General features: G+C 42.5%; 1 protein-coding gene across 1 annotated transcript in view; it reads left to right on the top strand.

Annotated features, from left to right (window-relative positions):
• LOC128692288 (cytochrome P450 4C1) overlaps positions 1-20,002 on the top strand; it is a 209,561-nt gene that overhangs the window by 147,369 nt on the left and 42,190 nt on the right. The gene's annotated exons all lie outside the window — the stretch shown is intronic.

The raw sequence follows: 20,002 nt of genomic DNA, 5'->3' as shown, positions 1-20,002 counted from the left end.
AGGAAAGAGTAAGGTTATGAGGATAACAAAAAGATTAGGTGATGAAAGATTGAATATCAGATTGGAGGGAGAGAGTATGGAGGAGGTGAACGTATTCAGATATTTGGGAGTGGACGTGTCAGCGGATGGGTCTATGAAAGATGAGGTGAATCATAGAATTGATGAGGGAAAAAGAGTGAGTGGTGCACTTAGGAGTCTGTGGAGACAAAGAACTTTGTCCTTGGAGGCAAAGAGGGGAATGTATGAGAGTATAGTTTTACCAACGCTCTTATATGGGTGTGAAGCGTGGGTGATGAATGTTGCAGCGAGGAGAAGGCTGGAGGCAGTGGAGATGTCATGTCTGAGGGCAATGTGTGGTGTGAATATAATGCAGAGAATTCGTAGTTTGGAAGTTAGGAGGAGGTGCGGGATTACCAAAACTGTTGTCCAGAGGGCTGAGGAAGGGTTGTTGATGTGGTTCGGACATGTAGAGAGAATGGAGCGAAACAGAATGACTTCAAGAGTGTATCACTCTGTAGTGGAAGGAAGGCGGGGTAGGGGTCGGCCAAGGAAGGGTTGGAGGGAGGGGGTAAAGGAGGTTTTGTGTGCGAGGGGCTTGGACTTCCAGCAGGCATGCGTGAGCGTGTTTGATAGGAGTGAATGGAGACAAATGGTTTTTAATACTTGACGTGCTGTTGGAGTGTGAGCAAAGTAACATTTATGAAGGGATTCAGGGAAACCGGCAGGCCGGACTTGAGTCCTGGAGATGGGAAGTACAGTGCCTGCACTCTGAAGGAGGGGTGTTAATGTTGCAGTTTAAAAACTGTAGTGTAAAGCACCCTTCTGGCAAGACAGTGATGGAGTGAATGATGGTGAAAGTTTTTCTTTTTCGGGCCACCCTGCCTTGGTGGGAATCGGCCAGTGTGATAATAAAATAACATATATATATGTATATATTTATATATATATATTTATATATATATTTATATATATATATATATATATATATATATATATATATATATATATATATATATATATATATATATATATATATATATATATGTCGTGCCGAATATGTAAAACTGGTCAATTAGCAAGAACTCATTTAAAATTAAGTCCTTTCTAAAATTTTCTCTTATACGTTTAAAGATATATTTTTTTCATTAATGTTGATGTAAAAATTTATAATTTTGCACCAAAGAATCTTAGAAAACTTACCTAACCTTATTATAACAAGAACAATTTATTTTAGCCTAACCCAACTAAATATATTTTAGATTTGTTTACAATAATTTAATACTAAACAAACACAGTGGAATATATTTTTTTCGTTAGGTTCAGAATGATTTTGGCGAAATTATTGCATACACAAATTTTCACTTGTCCTATATGGCAAGATGAGAGTTGCTATTTAAGCCAAGATCGCAAGTTCTGCCTATTCGGCACGACATATATATATATATATATATATATATATATATATCTAATAGCACTGCACTAGCCAAGGAGTCGAACCCATGCTGTTTTGGCCCGCCTCATGGTGAGCGAAAACGCATGACGCTTTAGATCACTGGACCAAAAAGGGGCAACCAAATTCAATCAACTATAAATATGTTGGTTCTCCCTTACCATCAAAACTTGGTTGACATGCCTTCTCTTCTTAAGACTTTTAATATCAAAGCTTTATTTAAAATTCTTAATACAGTAAAAAAAAACTTCTGATAAAAAATTTCACCCAAAATACTGACAAATGTGTCTGTAAGATTCCTAGTAATATCGATAAAATTTATTACGGTCAAACCGGTAAAAGTCTCGAACTTAGATTAAAACATCATAAATATAGCATTAAACTGGACAAGATTCTATTTATTCATGTGAGAGATTTTAACCATCCAATTGATTTTCAAAAAGTTGAGAAAGTTGTATCAAGCAAGTCCATGGTCTACAGGAATATAATATAATCATGTTTATATAAATTGGATTCATTTAAAATTAATAAAATTTGGGAAGAATTTAATGATACTTTAAACAAGTAAAAAATCGTAATGCTTGGGCAGAACATCAGGTGTGTTTCAGAGTCGGGTGTTGTCACGTGACTGTGAGGTATAGTCTTGTTGTGGTGACGTGATTGTGAGGTGTATTCTTGCCCCTTTAGATGCATTCCTGTTGATGTTTTGTTTATATATATATGTATATATATATATATATATATATATATATATATATATATATATATATATATATATATATATATATATATATATATATATATATATATATATATATATATATATATATAAAACACTCTTCGCACTAATCTCGTTCATACCTCTCCTCCCTCTCAGATGTTCCTGATGTCTCCTCTATTTCTTGCTCCTCCTGTCCTCTTCAATACTTTGGAGAAACTGGCCGATCTCTTTCTGACAGACTTAGGGAGCACAAAAATAGTGTTAGTCTTGCCGACACTAACAATGCTCTTTTCTGTCACGTCAGAGATCACAGCCGTCCTATAGACTGGTCTTCTGCTAAAACTGTCTTCCCTACTTCCAACTTTAACAGTCGCCGTCTTGTTGAATCCTCTCTAATACACAACTTTCCTTGTATGAATCTTAGTCATGGCTTCGTCTCTGTAGATGCATTCCTCTCCCACTACATTGTAAAATGCTCCAAACTTCAGAACTCCCGTGACTTAACCTGATTCCTCATTTTTTCTTCTTCTCCCTCTTCCCCTTTCCTCTTTCCCTTTTTTGTCTTTCTTCTGTAGCGTGTTTCTGTTCCTTCATTATTTATTTCATCACTTCCCCTTCCCCCACCTCTCTGCACTTGCTCTCCCTCTATGGGCACCTAGCTCCCTTGCATTCCTCTCCTTTCTTTATATTTGACTGGTTCCTCCTCCTTAGTTCCCCACTACTACTACTACTACTACTACTACTACTACTACTACCACTACTACTACTATTACTACTACCACCACTACCTCTTCCTGCCTATATATAGCCGTCCTGCTCCACTTCTGGTTAGTGTGACTTTGCAAATGGTCCAAGTCGGACCGAAACGTCGTCTTAAGCTCCTCTCTCCTATGTGCGAGTTATTTGTGTATAGGTATACCATCTTTTAAGAGTGAATAAGAATAGGATGTTAGTATGGGGGAGCTGTGTGAGGCATTATATAGAATGAAAGGGGGTAAAGCAGCTGGAACTGGCGGGATTATGACAAAAATGTTAAAAGCAGGGGTGGATATAGTGTTGGAGTGGTTGGTATTTTTGTTTAATAAATGTATTAAAGAGGGGAAGGTACCTATGGATTGGCGGAGAGCATGTATAGCCCCTTTATATAAAGGGAAGGGGGACAAAAGAGATTGTACAAATTATAGAGGAATAAGTTTACTGAGTATACCAGGAAAAGTGTACTGCAGGGTTATAATTGAAAGAATTAGATGTAAGACAAAATGTAGGATTCCGGATGAGCAAGGAGGTTTTAGAGTGGGTAGGGGATGTATAGATCACCTGTTTACATTGAAGCATATATGTGAAGAGTATTTAGATAAAGGTAGGGAAGTTTTTATTGCATTTATGGATTTAGAAAAGGCATATGATAGAGTGGATAGGGAAGCAAAATGGCAGATGTTGCAAGTATATGGAATAGGTGGTAAGTTACTAAATGCTGTAGAGAGTTTTTATGAGGATAGTGAGGCTCAGGTTAGGGTGTCTAGAAGAGAGAGACTACTTCCCGGTAAAAGTAGGTCTTAGACAGGGATGTGTAATGTCACCGTGGTTGTTTAATATATTTATAGATGGGGTTGTAAAAGAAGTAAATGCTAGGGTGTTCGGGAGAGGGGTGGGATTAAATTAAGGGAAATCAAATACAAAATAGGAATTGACACAGTTGCTTTCTGCTGATGATACTGTGCTTATGGGAGATTCTAAAGAAAAATTGCAAAGGTTAGTGGACGAGTTTGGGAGTGTGTGTGAAGGTAGAAAGTTGAAAGGGAACATGGAAAAGAGTAAGGTGATGAGGGTATCAAATGATTTAGATAAAGAATAACTGGATATCAAATTGGGGAGGAGGAGTTTGGAAGAAGTGAATGTTTTCAGATATTTGGGAGTTGACGTGTCGGCGGATGGATTTATGAAGAATGAGGTTAATCATAAAATTGATGAGGGAAAAAAGGTAAATGGTGCGTTGAGGCATATGTGTAGTCAAAAAATGTTATCTATAGAGGCAAAGACGGGAATGTATGAAAATATAGTAGTACCAACGCTCTTATACGGGTGTGAAGCTTGGCTTGTGAATGCAGCAGCGAGGAGAAGGTGTGGAGTTAATAAAAGTATTAGTCAGAGGGCTGAAGAGGGGTTGTTGAGGTGGTTTGGTAAATTTAGAGAGAATGGATCAAAGTAGAATGACATGGAGAGCGTATAAATCTGTAGGGGAATTAAGGAGGGGTAGGGGTCGTCCTCGAAAAGGTTGGAAGGGGCAAGAGAGGTTTTGTGGGTGAGGGGCTTGGACTTCCAGGAGGCGTGCGTGAGCGTATTTGATATGAGTGAATGGAGACGAATGGTATTTGGGACCTGACAAGCTGTTGGAGTGTGAGCAGGGTAATATTTAGTGAAGGGATTCAGGGAAACCGATTATTTTTATATAAAAGGACTTGGGGGCCATGGAAATGGGAAGTACAATTCATGCACTCTGAAGGAGGGATTCCGGATATTGGCAGTTTGGAGGGATATATTGTGTAATTCATACGTATGTGCTTCTAAACTGTTGTATTCTGGACACCTCTGGAAAAACAATGATTATGTGTGAGTGAGGTGAAAGTTTTGAATGATGATGAAAGTATTTTCTTTTTGGGGATTTTCTTTCTTTTTGTTTCACCCTGCCTCGGTGGGAGACGGCCGACTTGTTTATATATATATATATATATATATATATATATATATATATATATATATATATATATATATATATATATACATATATATATATACATATATATATACATATGCAAAACAACCACTGTGAAAGAATAGAGAAATTCCATGCGCTTTCGTGACTACTCACATTATCAAGGATAATGTGAGTAGTCACGAAAGCGTTTGGAATTTCTCTATTCTTTCACAGCGGTTGTTTTGCATATTCTGAAATCACCTGTTTACTGCGATCTTATTGCATATATATATATATATATATATATATATATATATATATATATATATATATATTTGTGTGTGTATGTGTGTGTGTGTGTGTATGTGTGTGTGTGTGTGTATGTGTGTGTATGTGTGTGTGTGTGTGTGCGTGTGTGTGTCTGTGTGTCTGTGTGTGTCTGTGTGTCTGTGTCTGTGTGTGTGTCTGTGTACTCACCTAATTGTACTCACCTAATTGTGGTTGCAGGGGTCGAGACTCAGCTCCTGGCCCCGCCTCTTCACTGATCGCTACTGGATCCTCTCTCTCTCTGCTTCCTGAGCTTTGTCATACCTCTTCTTAAAACTATGTATGGTTCCTGCCTCCACTACTTCACTTGCTAGGCTATTCCACTTGCTGACAACTCTATGACTGAAGAAATACTTCCTAACGTCCCTGTGACTCGTCTGAGTCTTCAGCTAACAGTTGTGACCCCTTCTCCCTGTGTCCCCTCTCTGGAACATCCTATCTGTGTCCACCTTGTCTATTCCCCGCAGTATCTTGTATGTCGTTATCATGTCTCCCCTGACCCTTCTGTCCTCCAGTGTCGTCAGTCCGATTTCCCTTAACCTTTCCTCGTACGACATTCCCTTGAGCTCTGGGACTAGCCTTGTTGCAAACCTTTGTACTTTCTCTAACTTCTTGAAGTGCTTGTCCAGGTGTGGGTTCCAGACTGGTGCTGCATACACCAGTATGGGCCTAACATACACAGTGTACAGTGTCTTGAACAATTCCTTATTAAGGTATCGGAACGCTATTCTCAGGTTTGCCAGGCTCCCGTATGCTGCAGCGGTTATTTGGTTGATGTGTGCCTCCGGTGATGTGCTCGTTGTTATGGTCACCCAAGGTCTTTCTCCCTGAGTGAGGTCTGTAGTCTTTGTCTACCTAGCCTATTCTCTGTCTGCGGTCTTCTTTGCCCCTCCCCAATCTTCATGACTTTGCATTTGGCTGGATTGAGTTCGAGAAGCCGGTTACTGGACCACATGTCCAGCCTCTCCAGGTCTCTTTGCAGTCCTGCCTCATCCTCGTCCGATTTAATTCTTCTCATCAACTTCACGTCATCTGCGAACAGGGACACTTCAGAGTCTATTCCTTCCATCATGTCGTTCACATATATCAAAAATAGCACTGGTCCTAGAACTGACCCCTGTGGGACCCCGCTCGTAACAGGCGCCCACTGTGATACCTCTTCACGTACCATGACTCGTTGCTGCCTCCCTGTCAGGTATTCCCTTATCCATTGCAGTGCCCTTCCTTTTACGTGTGCCTGATCCTCCAGCTTCTGCACTAATCTCTTGTGGGGAACTGTGTCAAAGGCCTTCCTGCAGTCTAGGAAAACGCAATCTACCCAACCCTCTCTCTCTCGTGTCTTACTTCTGTTACCTTGTCATAAAACTCCAGTAGGTTTGTGATACAAGATTTGCCTTCCATGAACCCATGCTGGTTTTCATTTATAATCTTGTTCCTTTCCAGGTGTTCGACCACTCTCCTCCTGATAATCTTCTCCATGACTTTGCACACAATACATGTCAGAGACACAGGTCTGTAGTTTAGTGCCTCGTTTCTGTTTCCTTTCTTAAATATGGGGACTACATTAGCTGTCTTCCATTTCTCAGGTAGTTGCCCAGTTTCAAGGGATGTGTTGAAGATTGTGGTTAGAGGCACACACAGCATCTCTGCTCCTTCTCTAAGGACCCATGGGGAGATGTTGTCCGGTCCCATCGCCTTTGAGGTGTCAAGGTCACTTAAGAGCTTCTTCACCTCCTCCTCAGTTGTTCGTATGTCATCCAACACTTGTTGGTATATTCCCTCTTGATTTTCCCTTCTGTGCTGTCTTCCCACAGCCCTTCCTGTCTCTACTGTAAAAACTTCCTTAAATCTCCTGTTCAGCTCCTCACATACCTCCTGATCATTTTTTGTGAGTTCTCCACCTTCTGTCCTTAATCTGATCACCTGGTCTTTGACTGTTGTCTTCCTCCTGATGTGGCTATACAACAGTTTCGGGTCAGTCTTGATTCTCGATGCTATGTCATTTTCATACTGTCGCTGGGCCTCCCTCTTTACCTGTGCGTACTCATTCCTGGCTCTGCGACTGATCTCCCTATTTTCGTGTGTTCTCTGCCTTCTGTACTTTTTCCATTCTCTATTGCACTTTGTTTTTGCCTCCTTACACCGTCGGGTAAACCAGGGGCTTGTTCTGGTCTTCCCGTTGTTACTGTTGCCCTTGGGAATGAACCTTTCCACTGCCTCCTTGCATTTTGTTGCTACATATTCCATCATGTGTGTCTGTGTCGGTGTGTCTGTGTCGGAGTGTCTGTGTGTCTGTGTGTGTGTTTGTGTCTGTGTGTGTACTCTCCTAGTTGTACTTATCTAGTTGAGGTTGCAGGGGTCGAGTCCTAGCTCCTGGCCCCGCCTCTTCACTGGTCGCTACTAGGTCACTCTCCCTGAACCTTGAGCTTTATCATACCTCTGCTTAAAGTTATGTATGGATCCTGGCTCCACTACATCTCTTCCCAAACTATTCCACTTCCTGACTACTCTGGCTGAAGAAATACTTCCTAACATCCCTGTGATTCATCTGTGTCTTCAACTTCCAACTGTGTCCCCTTGTTGTTGTGTCCCATCTCTGGAAGATCCTGTGTATGTCCACCTTGTCAATTCCTCTCGGTATTTTGTATGTCGTTATCATGTCTTTCTATCTCTCCTGTCCTCCAGTGTCGTCAAGTCGATTTCCCTTAACCCCTCCTAGTAGGACATACCCCTTAGCTCTGGGACTAGTCTTGTTGCAAACCTTTGCACTTTCTCTAGTTTCTTTTCGTGGTTGGCTAGGTGTGGGTTCCAAACTGGTGCTGCATACTCCAATATGGGCTTAACGTACACGGTGTACAGGGTCCTGAACGATTCCTTTTAAGATGTTGGAATGCTGTTCTGAGGTTTACTAGGCGCCCATATGCTGCAGCAATTATTTGGTTTGTGTGTTCCTCAGGAGATGTGCCTGGTGTTATACTCACCCCGAGATCTTTTTCCATGAGTGAGGATTGTAGTCTCTGGCCCCCTAGACTGTACTCCGTCTGCGGTCTTCTTTGCCCTTCCCCAATCTTTATGACTTTGCACTTGGTGGGGTTGAACTCCAGGAGCCAATTGCTGGAGGAGATCTGCATCCTGTCCAGATCCTTTCGTAGTTCTGCCTGGTTTTCGACCAGGTGTGTGTGTGTATGTGTGTGTGTGTGTGTGTGTGTGTGTGTGTGTGTGTGTGTGTGTGTGTGTGTCTGTGTGTCTGTGTGTGTGTTTGTATGTGTGTATGTGTCTGTGTCTGTATGTGTTTAGAGAAACACAGAGAAAATACATTAAAATGGGGAAATATAACATAAGCGCTTTCATGTGCTGACACACACACACACACACAGGATTCTGCAGTAGAAAGCTTGACTAAGAGATATATCGGCGTACCAGAGGTGTACCTCGTCCATGATAACAAGAGAAGAAAGGCAGAAACTGAAAGAGAGGTTACACAGATGCAAGGAGGAAAGAGAGGCAATGATGGAAATGGGCTGGAGAACTCAGACTCTGGAGGAATAGCAAATACACCCTCTCTCAGAACCACCTCCAAAGGGCCCTCAACCACGACATCCCCAATGCAACCAAATAATGTAATCCAAAACCCACACACGTTACCCACTGCCCCTGCTTATCAAAGACTCCACCTTCACAGAAACCCCTATTTTTCCTCGCCAGGACTCCCACTTCCCCAACCCCAACATACCTCTCAGACCACAGTTTGGTATTCAGATGTGGACAGATTTACAAATAAATGTGAGGAGTGGCGTGAACGAATCAAGGAGATGTCTCCAAACTGCATATCACTCACAGAAACGAAACTCAGGATCTGGATACCAGATCCTGAGGAAAGAGAGGGAGCAGAGGGGTAGGAACAGTTGCACTGCTCATTAAAAACTAGTGGGGATTTGAGGAAATGGAAGGAATGGAAGGAGTGGAACTACCTAGTAGGAACAATTCAGTTTGGGGGCCTTTAGATGGTAATTCAAGTGATGTACAACTCGCCACTGAATTGCAGGAGGCCAAGAACAACAGAGTAATGGTCAACACACCAGTTGAGGTGGCCAGAAGAGCTCACACGGGTAGTGCAAAGCTAGTTATGCGTAATTTCAATCACAAGGAGATTGACTGTGAAAACCTGGAGCCACTTGGGGGTTTTGAAACATGGAGAGACAGGTGGATGAATGTGGTATTAAAAAATGTCATGTGTCAACATGTTAGGGACAATATCAGAGAGGTGAGGACAAACCCTGAGTAGTTCGGACATCGAGGACACTGCAAGGGAGCTAGGGGGCCACAAAGGGTAGAAACAAGAACAATGGGGGAGGAAAATAATGATAATGGACCAAATACTCAAGGCAGAAGAAAGAAACGCCAAAGGAGAAAGAGGAAAGGGGAAGAGAGAGAAGGGGAAAAAAGGATCAGGTTAAGTCACGAGTGTTTTGAAGTTTGAATGGGAAAGGAAGGTATCTACAGAGACATAACCAGAAGTGAGATTCATACAAGGTGTAGTGATCTCTGACATGACAGAAAAGAGCATTGTTGGTGTCGGCAAGCCTAATACTACTTTTGTGCTCCCTGAGTCTGTCAGAAAGGGAACGGCCAGTTTCTCCAAAGTACAGAAGAGGGCAAAGAGAACAAGAAATCTATAGGGAATCTATAGAGGAAGGAGAGGTATGAACTAGATTGGTGTGAAGAATGTTAGTCTGGCGAAAAGTAAGTTTTGTTGTCTAATGAACAATAGAATTGTTGAGATTAGAAAGACTGGAAATATAGGGAAAGGCAGAAGACAGGAGAGTTCCCAGGAGTTGAAAGTTTGGGAGAGAAGAAACTCTGTTTAGGACGTGAGAAGGCAGAGTCTATGAAATGGAAAAGGTAGCCAAGACGGAAAAATGAATTACAAAGAGTGCAGATTTGTGATTCAAGGAACTGAGGATCATAAATGTAGAGAGCACAGAGAAAGAGGGAGATACGGACACTTTTCTTGACAGAGGAAGCATTATAAGAAAAGTAGTGAATGTACATGCCACTGTGCATAGGCTTGCAGAAACGTTGTCGAATGCTCCTCTCTCCTATGTGCGGGTTATTTGTGTATTGATCCGGTCACGGTATTTTGCCTTTTTTGTTATTTAATAAGAGCTACATTGTCATTCTCTTCATCTTCATTGTCATCCTCATCATCAATGTAGATTAACAAGTCCTCGTCAACAGCATCAGCAGAATCTTCTCCATCCTCATCAGATCTCTCTGTACTTTCTTCTGTCTGATGATTCTCTTCTCTAATTTTTCTTATCACTAAGACAGCTTCGTCTCTAACAGTCATGTCTTCATCAGCACACATACCATGAAGCAGCTGATCTGCGTGAGCAAAGTACAAATCACTTTGGAGAGTCTTCTTTACTATCTTCTTTTCTTCACTGTTAAGATGTCTCATAAATTGCAGTGTCTGGAAGACGTTCTTTGGACCGTGTCTGACATAAGGGTGCAGCTTGGTGTGGAACCACGTTGTACCACTGAACTTTAAAATCATAATGACGACTCTTTTCAGTTCCTAACAGGATCTTGATGTTGCCACATGCAGCCTAAGGATCTTACTCCATAAAGTATTCCATCTTGACACACACGGTGGATCTGGTCATCATCAACCACACCTGTGATCACTCCTTCACAAATTCTATACAAGTATTTCTGGTCCCAGGACAGATCCTCTGCCACCTTGTTATTCAGAGAAGGAAAATCAGTGAAGTTGACTGGCTGGAAAGCAACAACTGGCAGTTCAGACAGAGGATCTTTGATTTGCTTGCGAATGGGACTTCTCCAATGCTCAGGACCATTTGGCTTACTGTCATAGTGGTAGAAAACAACCCGGAATGGCAGCTCATTTCTATGAAACTGACAGATGAAATATTGGAGCGGATGACCAAGTAACATTTCAGGATGATGAATGGCTCCATTGTCAGCTTTGACATTTATGTTGGATCCGTCACTACCAACACATTCAACAGGCTGCCGAGTAAGTTTCTGTTCCACCAGAAACGCATACATAGTCTTGGCAATCTCCTTTCCATGGCCTGACTTGAGAGTCACATGAGTGAGATATTCAGTGCCGGGCTCCACCATGATGACATAATGATCTTTCACCACTATCTTTGGACTCCATTTCTTGGTCTTTTCATTCTTTGTCATTACATGAGTGGAGTTCTTACAATCAAAACACAGTCATGTGATATTTTCTCTATTTGGTATTTGTGTCTGGCATCACGTAACTTCTGTTGTCCATTAACTTTACTTTTGTCGTCCTTGGTGATAATGCCATAGTCCACTAAGGTGGTGGTAGCAATGACAGCTCCAGCATAATCACTGAGAAAGTTAATGTTTATAAATACTTCAGAGAACATAGATACAGTACATAAAACACTGCGCTGCACTACTCAGTAATATAAACATTCAAAAATTTCAGTCTCAAATGCTGTAGGCTAAACCTCAACCACTTCATATTTGGCACTGAATCTAAGACGTATATAAGGAACAATGTCTGAAGAGCGCAGCTTTGATCAAAATTTCAATGTATGTATATGTGAATCTCACATACACGCACATAACCAATACACACACACACACACAAATAAACAACACACACACACACACATAAACAGCACACACACACATAAACAGCACACACACACACACACACACACACACACACACACACACACACACACACACACACACACACACACACACACACACACACTACAACACCTAGCCCATAAAAAATAAAAAATGGGGCCTTAGAGGGGAAGTCAAAGACTCAGGGGACGAGAGGATGATGGGCCTGGATTGAAGAATGGATTGAACTGCAATGTAAATGGATGGAACAAGAGCGGGAAAGCAAACTAGGTGAGCTTTCCACAAAAATGGAGAAGAGGCCGGAGGCAGAGAAAAAGAACTGGGAATCGTAAGCTGAAGCTGCGGGAGCCAAGATATGGGCCCTAGAAGAAGAAGTATGCTGAAGTGGGTTACAGGTCCAGTGCCCAGAGGAGACATGGCATCTCGAACAGGTACACCCCTATTAAAGGAAGGGTGCAAAGGAAAGGAAGGAGACAAGATTTACGTTAATGACCTATCTGGCCACCAGGCAAGACTGAGCAATAAAGGGGGTGATCTGCTGGGTGCAAGGGCAGAAGTATGTGAGGAGGGTGCAGGTAGAGAAGGTGACAGGTGTCATGCACAGGAGCGGCCAGGCCACCATGAGTTACAGAAAATAGTAAGGGAGACGATGGTTATATACAAAATGAACCAGAGGCACGGAGTGAAAGGCAGTAGGAGGAGAAGAGGGAGAGGTCAGTCTTTATTCATGGGCTTCGGGAGAGTGAAGGGACGACTTGCAATGAAAGACAGCAGAAAGAAAAACAAGAGATTGGAAATATCGTCAAACACATAGGCGAGGAGGACATGACCGAGATAGTAAATTCTGGAAGGGAAGAAATTGGTTGGTCAAATTGATTCACAGAAACAGTGAGGAACAGGATCCTTCAGGTGAAACCACAGCTGAAGTAATCAGCAACATGCAAGAGAGTGTTCTAGACTGTGACAGAATGAGAACAGAATGACAGCAGCCAAGGGAGAGGACACAGAAACGAAAGGGACTAGAAAGAGAGAGAAGGATATAGCTAGCAGAGAACAACCAGAGCTGGGCGAAGCAACAAGCACAAACAAGCATAGAATAACCCTCAGAACTCCACAGCCAAACGTACTATCCCAATGCAAACCACACTCCACACTCTCAGTCCCATCCCCACAGTATGTAGTAGAATCCCATAGCACCATGCCATATCCCCCACTCCTCCAAACCCCCCAGAATACATTACTGGAGAGGAAACTGAAGATATAGTACACCAATCCTAATGGAATAACGAATAAGTGGGATAAGTGGCATGAAAGAATCAAAGCAGCATCCCCAGACTTCATAGCTCTCACAGAAACCAAGCTCACTGGAAAAATAACTGATGCCATCTTTCAGACTGGATACCAGATCCTGAGGAAAGACAGAAGGAATAGAGGGAGAGGAGGAGTTGTACTGCTCATCAAAAACCAATGGGATTTTGAGGAGCCGGAGAGAGGAGACAGAGGAGAAGCAAGAGACTGCATAGTAGGAACACTTCATTCTGGAGGTCCCAAGGTGGTAATTGAAGTGATGTATAACCCACCACAGAATAGCAGGAGGCCATGGCAAGAATATGATGAGAGTAGCAGAGTGATGGTTGACACACTGGCTAAAGCGGCCAGAAGGGCCGATGTGGGCAGGGCAAAGCTACTGATTATAGGTGACTTCAGTCACAAAGAAATTGACTGGGAAAACCTGGATTCACATGGGGGCCCAGAAATGTGGAAGGTTGAGATGATGGAGGTGGAACTGGAAAACCTCATGTACCAACACATAAGAGACTTTACCAGAGAAAGAGGAGAGGACAGACCAGCAAGACTGGACCTAGTATTCACCTTGAGTTGTGTGGATACTGAGGGCATCACATACGAAAGACCCTTCGGGGCTAGTGATCACGTGGTTCTGAGCTTTGAATACATAGTAGAGTTACAAGTGGAGAGGGAAGAAAGAAGGGCAACATGAACGAAACCAAACTACAAGAAAAGGGACTACACAGGCATCACGAATTTCCTGCACGAGGTTTAGTGGGACAGAGAACTGGCAGGGAGATCAGTAAATGAAATGATGGAATATGTGAAAAGAATATGCAAGGAAGCAGAGGAGGGGTCTGTACCTAAGGGCAACAGAAATAATGAGAAGGCCAAGACGAGCCCTTGGTTCACCCAGAGGTGTAGAGAGGCCAAAACCAAGTGTGCTAGAAAATGGAAGAAGAATAGAAGGGAAAGAGAATATGGAGAACAGTGGAAGAGCCAGAAATATATATGCTCAGGTAAGAAAGGAGGCCCAACAACAATATGAAAATGACATAACAGCGAAAGCCAAGTCCGACCCGACGCTGTTGTACAGTCTCATCTGAAGGACAAAAACAGTCAAGGACCAGGTAATCAGGCTGAGGAAGAAAGGAGATGAGACCACAAGAAACTACCGAGAAGTAAGTGAGGAGCTCAACGTGAGATTCAAACAAGTGTTCACAGAGGAGACAGAAAGGATTCCAGAAAGACGGAGGGGTGAGGTACACCATCAAATGCTGGACACAATACACACAGCTGAGGTGGAGGCAAGGAGGCTGCTAAGCGAGCTAGATACCTCAAAGACGATGGGGCTGGACAACATCTCTCCATGAGTCCTGAGAGAGGGAGTAGAGACCCTCTATGTACCACTAACAACAATCTTCAACACATGTATCGAGACAGGGTAACTACCTGAGGTATGGAAAACAGCAAATGTATTCCCAATTAAAAAAACAGAGACTGACACACACGTGTCTGTGTCATTGGCACGTATAGTATGCAAAGTCATGGAGAAGATTATCAGGTGAAGTGTGGTGGAGCACCTAGAAAGGAATGATCTTATCATCGACAAACAGTATGAATTCAGGGATGGGAAATCGTGTCACAAACCTACTGGAGCTCTGTGACAAGGTGACAGCAGTAAGACTAGAGAGAGAGGGGTGGATAGACTGCGTTTCCTTGGACTGTATGACGGATTTTGACACATCAGTGTCATGGCACGTGACGAAGTGTCAAAATGGGTGCCTGTGACGACCGTGGTTCCACAAGGGTCAGTCCTAGCATGGGTTCGAGTCCTTGGCTAGTCGCAGTGTTGTTATTGATCAATACCACTCGCTCGTGGTTACTAGCTCGTTGGGCTAGTACACCATACAGGGAGTAGAATGAAATTAGCTCAGAGGCACCCACACCACCGTTTGTCCTCGGATGACGGTAAAACACCTAGCTTGTCCACGAGCCCTACTAGGGCGGGGAAGGTGACAGAGCCAGAGCCTGCTACACCTGCAGCTCACGAGACTGCCATTCCCACGAGCCCCCAGGGACGGAGAAGATGGCAGACCAGAGGTCTGGCTTCTCCCTATGAGTCCCTTGAGGGCAGGAAAGAGCGCTATGCCTCGGAACAGTTGGTCCCAGAAGATGAGGAGGTACTTGTGTGTGGCCCGGTGGCCTGGTGGCTAAAGCTCCCGCTTCACACACGGAGGGCCCGGGTTCGATTCCCGGCGGGTGGAAACATTTCGACACGTTTCCTTACACCTGTTGTCCTGTTCACCTAGCAGCAAATAGGTACCTGGGTGTTAGTCGACTGGTGTGGGTCGCATCCTGGGGGACAAGATTAAGGACCCCAATGGAAATAAGTTAGACAGTCCTCGATGACGCACTGACTTTCTTGGGTTATCCTGGGTGGCTAACCCTCCGGGGTTAAAAATCCGAACGAAATCTTATCTTATCTCTTATCTTACCTTCTCCTCCCATTGGAGACAGGTCTCAGACACTCCCAAAACAGGGAGCCAAGGCCGGGTTACCATCTGGAAAAGACCCAGGCCGGGAGAGTACCGGCGAATCAAGAACAACAACCCTAGCTTGGCTCGATGAGTAATTCTTGTAGAAGTGCGTGGTCCTGTGGGTTAGAGCGTCATGTGTTTTTCCTCACCATGAGGCGGGCCAAAGCAGCATGGGTTCGAGTCCTTAGCTAGTCGCAGTGTTGCTATTGATCAATACCACTCGTTCGTGGTTACAATTATATAAAATACTGCTCATTGGACTAGTACACCAAACAGGGAGTAGAATGAAATTAGCTCAGAGGCACCCACACCACCGTATGTCCTCGAATGACGGTAAAACCCCTAGCTTGGCTGGGTGCATCATTGTTGTAGGATTGCGTGGTCCTGTGGGTTAGAGCATCATGTGTTTTCGCTCACCATTAGGCGGAGCAGAGCGGCATGGGTTCGAGGCTTTGGCTAGTCGTAGTGTTCTTATTGATTATATATATATATATCTATATATTTATACATATATATATATATATATATATATATATATATATATATATATATATATATATATATATATATATAGTTGTCACAGCTGCTCTTTGCCGATGACACTGTGCTCTTGGGAGATTCTGAAGAGAAGTTGCAGAGATTGGTGGATGAATTTGGTAGGGTGTGCAAAAGAAGGAAATTAAAGGTGAATACAGGAAAGAGTAAGGTTATGAGGATAACAAAAAGATTAGGTGATGAAAGATTGAATATCAGATTGGAGGGAGAGAGTATGGAGGAGGTGAACGTATTCAGATATTTGGGAGTGGACGTGTCAGCGGATGGGTCTATGAAAGATGAGGTGAATCATAGAATTGATGAGGGAAAAAGAGTGAGTGGTGCACTTAGGAGTCTGTGGAGACAAAGAACTTTGTCCTTGGAGGCAAAGAGGGGAATGTATGAGAGTATAGTTTTACCAACGCTCTTATATGGGTGTGAAGCGTGGGTGATGAATGTTGCAGCGAGGAGAAGGCTGGAGGCAGTGGAGATGTCATGTCTGAGGGCAATGTGTGGTGTGAATATAATGCAGAGAATTCGTAGTTTGGAAGTTAGGAGGAGGTGCGGGATTACCAAAACTGTTGTCCAGAGGGCTGAGGAAGGGTTGTTGAGGTGGTTCGGACATGTAGAGAGAATGGAGCGAAACAGAATGACTTCAAGAGTGTATCAGTCTGTAGTGGAAGGAAGGCGGGGTAGGGGTCGGCCTAGGAAGGGTTGGAGGGAGGGGGTAAAGGAGGTTTTGTGTGCGAGGGGCTTGGACTTCCAGCAGGCATGCGTGAGCGTGTTTGATAGGAGTGAATGGAGACAAATGGTTTTTAATACTTGACGTGCTGTTGGAGTGTGAGCAAAGTAACATTTATGAAGGGATTCAGGGAAACCGGCAGGCCGGACTTGAGTCCTGGAGATGGGAAGTACAGTGCCTGCACTCTGAAGGAGGGGTGTTAATGTTGCAGTTTAAAAACTGTAGTGTAAAGCACCCTTCTGGCAAGACAGTGATGGAGTGAATGATGGTGAAAGTTTTTCTTTTTCGGGCCACCCTGCCTTGGTGGGAATCGGCCGGTGTGATAATAAAAAAAAAAAAAAAATATATATATATATAATCACGACTTTAATGAATGATTATGACATTTCAACTTCCAATAAACAACCAGGACAGGTTATTGACATTGCTACAGAGGTGACTACACATCAAATGTCACTATTAAACTATTATATTCAGGAATACTGCCAATCCACTATTTTCAGCTTTTCATTTCTCTATTTCTGCTCAAAACACTTTACAATAGAAAAAAAAACAAGATTAACACAGAAAAAAGCATTGGCATCTGAGTTTGCATTTGACCCTGGTAAGTATGCGAGTAGTTGCGACATGAGGAAGTTGACCTCGTGATGCCTGAGCATTGGCCGATGTTAACGAGGTAATATCTGCTACGTACACACCTCATGCATTATGTAAAGTTACTCTAGCATCCAAACTCACACAGATATCACAAACTTCATGTTATTCCTGCAGCGAATAAATGAACTTTTTCGATATCAGGTCATTGTAATAAAAATAATAATTACAACAACAACAACAACAACAACAACAAGCACAGCAACAACTGCTACTACTACTACTGCTACTACTAAGAATAATAATAATAATAATAATAATAATAATAATCATAATAATAATAACAATAATAATAATAATAACAATACATAAAATGTATATTGCATATTTGTGGGCTTCAGTTTGCACGCTGCAGTAGGTCAATGTTTTCGATATTGTTACAGTATGATACCCAGATTGCCAAATGAAGGTCACATTGTTCCCAGATCTATAGCTGAGAGGGTCACTGTAGCCAGTTAGTTTGGTACAATCCATAGATTGGCAAGTGAAGGGGTATATGCAAGTGGTACCCAGATTTCCAGATTTGGGGAATTTCGGACCCAAATAGCAAGGTGAAAAATATTGATTTCCAGATGGTCAGGAGGTCCTAACTGATGATTAGATATTAATGTAAATGAAGTAGACACATGTGAAACAGTTTTCTTATAGTCTCCTCTAAGCCATAATCATGACTGACGGCCACACTGGCGAGAGATTCATCTGTAAAAATTTGCATTTATGGTGCCAGTGGGACCCATGCTAACCTGTGTAACTAGGGTTATACATTTGTCTAATTCATCAACTTCTCGATATTGAATTGAAATGTATAAGAGTATCCTGCATAACATTCTATCATTATTTTTTCCTTATTGTTTGAATGAAGACGTGACAATAAGAACATATTCTTCCTGGGAAAAGGTCGAAGTCCCAAAAATTTCATCAGGTTTTCCAAATGAAAAACAATAAAATCACTTCTTCAAGACAAGCTCCTTAACATCTTTCCCTCATCTTCCAGTCACTTCTTCAAGACAAGCTCCTTAACATCTTTCCCTCATCTTCCAGTCACTTCTTCAAGACAAGCTCCTTAACATCTTTCCCTCATCTTCCAGTCACTTCTTCAAGACAAGCTCCTTAACCTCTTTCCCTCATCTTCCAGTCACTTCTTCAAGACAAGCTCCTTAACATCTTTCCCTCATCTTCCAGTCACTTCTTCAAGACAAGCTCCTTAACATCTTTCCCTCATCTTCCAGTCACTTCTTCAAGACAAGCTCCTTAACATCTTTCCCTCATCTTCCAGTCACTTCTTCAAGACAAGCTCCTTAACATCTTTCCCTCATCTTCCAGTCACTTCTTCAAGACAAGCTCCTTAACCTCTTTCCCTCATCTTCCAGTCACTTCTTCAAGACAAACTCCTTAACATCTTTCCCTCATCTTCCAGTCACTTCTTCAAGACAAGCTCCTTAACATCTTTCCCTCATCTTCCAGTCACTTCTTCAAGACAAGCTCCTTAACATCTTTCCCTCATCTTCCAGTCACTTCTTCAAGACAAGCTCCTTAACATCTTTCCCTCATCTTCCAGTCACTTCTTCAAGACAAGCTCCTTAACATCTTTCCCTCATCTTCCAGTCACTTCTTCAAGACAAGCTCCTTAACATCTTTCCCTCATCTTCCAGTCACTTCTTCAAGACAAACTCCTTAACATCTTTCCCTCATCTTCCAGTCACTTCTTCAAGACAAACTCCTTAACATCTTTCCCTCATCTTCCAGTCACTTCTTCAAGACAAGCTCCTTAACATCTTTCCCTCATCTTCCAGTCACTTCTTCAAGACAAGCTCCTTAACATCTTTCCCTCATCTTCCAGTCACTTCTTCAAGACAAGCTCCTTAACATCTTTCCCTCATCTTCCAGTCACTTCTTCAAGACAAGCTCCTTAACATCTTTCCCTCATCTTCCAGTCACTTCTTCAAGACAAGCTCCTTAACATCTTTCCCTCATCTTCCAGTCACTTCTTCAAGACAAACTCCTTAACATCTTTCCCTCATCTTCCAGTCACTTCTTCAAGACAAACTCCTTAACATCTTTCCCTCATCTTCCAGTCACCTTGACACCTCTAAGTACTTCCTATTCAAAACATTTTGAACTCCCCCTGTGATAAGAACTGTTGAACACCAGGTAAAAAAAAATATCTGTATATTACAGCCTCAAAGGCTCCTCTACTGAGGCGAGATCTATGACTTAGACTCAGAAACCTAAATCTCTTTTACATGGTCTTAAATTTTCAGTCCATGTGGTATTTCACTTTTCGTCACTTAGTGTATATACAATGTTAGTATACTAGTGTAGGTATTAAAGTATTTTTATATATCAGTGCGTGTGTGAAATGAAGCTCTTATGCAGCTTTTGTAGTCGATAGTCT

The sequence above is a fragment of the Cherax quadricarinatus genome, unplaced genomic scaffold, assembly GCF_038502225.1.
Source record: "Cherax quadricarinatus isolate ZL_2023a unplaced genomic scaffold, ASM3850222v1 Contig167, whole genome shotgun sequence".
NCBI classification, from domain to species: Eukaryota; Metazoa; Arthropoda; class Malacostraca; order Decapoda; family Parastacidae; genus Cherax; species Cherax quadricarinatus.
The sequence above is the reverse complement of the archived record's forward strand: the minus strand, read 5'-3'. Positions and strand labels throughout refer to the sequence as shown.